General features: G+C 33.7%; 1 non-coding gene across 1 annotated transcript; it reads right to left on the bottom strand.

Moving 5' to 3' along the window:
* Positions 1-2353: 2353 nt before the first annotated feature.
* LOC115834862 lies at positions 2354-2460 on the bottom strand. The gene has a single exon (XR_004029863.1). It is a non-coding gene; the product is annotated as a U6 spliceosomal RNA (small nuclear RNA).
* Between the last annotated feature and the right edge of the window lie 276 nt (positions 2461-2736).

The following is a 2736-nucleotide window of genomic DNA, read 5'->3' on the forward strand; positions in this document are numbered from 1 at the left end:
TTTGCCTGCTGCTGTACATGTAAGATGTGACTTGCTCCTCCTTGTCTTCTGCCTTGATTGCAAGGCCTCTGCAGCCATGTGGAACTATAAGTCCATTAAACCTCTTTCTTCTGAAAAAAAAAAAAAAAGAAAAGAAAAGAAAAGAAAGGAAAAGAAAAGAAAAAATTTGCAAATTAAACTAGAAGATTATTCCAGAGAAATAAAATATTCACTTTTCTATTATAGCTGGGCAAGAATTATTTAGATACATAAGCAACTCAAGTTTATTATTTAATTGTTCTGTAATATATTTTAGGAATTTGGTAATAAGTATGTATTTTTGCTAAATGAAGACAGTACAGAAAAATCAATTTATCATATTTTTAGCATTTTGTTCAATATAAACAGTATTTAAAAATCTTATACTAAAAGCTAATTCCATAAGAAAGCAGAGGAAATTAAACAAACCAAAAAACATATTTTATTCTAAGTAGGACAATTTTGCTTACTACCTCTCGTCACAAAATTCATTAGCATGATAAATCTCTGAGTAGCATGTGGTGTGAAATGTTTCAACTTTCCATAATTCAATGGTAGAAAATAGGGCACTTCCGCAATCCCAAAACCCCAAAAGGAAAATAGTAGGATATTTTGGAAACTCTGATATATAGATTGCCATTATATCTCTTATTTTTATAGTAATGCCATCATGCTTTATGCAATATTTTATTATGTTATCTTTTAGAACTTTTAAAAATTATTATTTTTAGTTCTGGGGTACATGTGCAGGATGTGCAGGTTTGTTACATAGGCAAATGTGTGCCATAGTGGTTTACTGCACCTGTCAACCCATCACCCAGGTGTTAAGCCCAGCGTGCATTAGCCATCCTTTTTAATACTCTTTCTCCTCTGACTCCACCCCACAACAAGCCGCAGTGAGGGTTGTTCCCCTTCCCATATCCATGTGATCCCATCCTTTAGCTCCCACTTATAAGTGAGAACATATAGTGTTTGGTTTTCTATTCCTGTGTTAGTTTGCTGAGGATGATGGCTTCCAGCTTTATCCATGTCTATGAAAAGAACATGGTCTCATTTCTTTTTATGGCTGCATAGTATTTCATGGTGTATATGTACCACATTTTCTTAACCAGTCTATCATTGATGGGCGTTTGGGTTAATTCTATGTCCTTGCTATTGTGACTAGTACTGCAATGAACATACGTGTGCATGTGTCTTTGTAATAGAATGTTTTATATTTCTTTGGGTATATACCCAGTAATGAGATTGCTGGGTAAAATGGTATTTCTGGTTCTAGCTCTTTGAGAAATTGTCACACTGTCTTCCACAATGGTTGAACTAATTTACATTTACACCAACAATGTAAAAGTGTTCCTATTTCTCCACAACCTTGCCAGCATCTGTTGTTTCTTGACTTTTTAATAATGGCCATTCTGAGTGGCATGAGATGGTATCCCATTGTGATTTGGATTTGCTTTACTCTAATGATCAGTGATGTTGACCTTTTTTCATATGTTTGTTGGTTGCATGAATGTCTTCTTTTGAGAAATGTCTGTTCATGTCTTTCACCCACTTTTTAAAGGGGTTGTTTGTTTATTTCTTGTAAATTTGTTTGAGTTCCTTGTAGATTCTGGATATTAGACCTTTGTCAGATGGATAGATTTCAAAGATTTTCTCCCACTCTGTAGGTTGCCTGCTCACTCTGATGATAGTTTATTTTGCTGTGCAGAAGCTCTTTAGTTTAATTCGATCCCATTTGTTAATTTTTGCTTTTTTTGCAATTGCTATTGACGATTTCGTCATGAAATCTTTGCCCATGCTTGTGTCCTGAATGGTATTGCCTATATTTTATTCTAGGATTTTTATAGTTTGGGGTTTTACATTTAAGTATTTAATCCATCTTGAGTTAATTTTTGTATAAGTTGTGAGGAAGGGGTCCAGTTTCAATTTTCTGCAAATAGATAGGCAGTTATCCCAGCACCATTTGTTGAATAGGGAACCATTTCTCCATTGCTTGTTTTTGTCAGGCTTGTTGAAGATGAGATGATCGTGGATGTGCAATCTTATTTCTGAGTTCTGTATTCTGTTCTGTTTGTCTGTGTGTCTGTTTTTGTACCAGTATCACGCTGTTTTTGTTATTGTAGCCTTATAATATAGTTTGAAGTACGGTAGGGTGATGCCTCCAACTTTGTTCTTTTTGCTTAGGATTGTCTTGGCTATATGGACTCTTACTGGTTCCATATGAATTTTAAAATAGTTTTTTTTTCACTTTTGTGAAGAATGTAAATGGTAGTTTAATAGGAATAACATTACATCTATAAATTACTTTGGGCACTATGGCCATTTTCACAGTATTGAAAAATATGAAAACTTCACAAACGTGCATGTCATCCTTGTGCAAGGGCCATGCTAATCTTCTCTGTATCATTACAATTTTAATATATGTGCTTCCAAAGTGACCACATTATATGATTTTTGTCTGGTTATTTTAATAATGTTTTTCAGTAAATCTTTCTTATATCATTATTTTAATGCTTAAAAATACATATTGCTGTTCATATTTTAACATGTGCAATCCAGTATTCTGCAATATAATGCATAATAGGTTTTCCATCTTGTCTTTGTAAATGCATGTCTGGTCATATCTAGTTATTACATATATTTTCTTAAAAAGCAGATGCAGAGCCTTGAGTTAATTGTACATCTCAGTCCTCTGCCCATTATCACATAATCCCCATT

Source organism: Nomascus leucogenys, chromosome 4 (genome assembly GCF_006542625.1).
Source record: "Nomascus leucogenys isolate Asia chromosome 4, Asia_NLE_v1, whole genome shotgun sequence".
NCBI lineage: Eukaryota > Metazoa > Chordata > Mammalia > Primates > Hylobatidae > Nomascus > Nomascus leucogenys.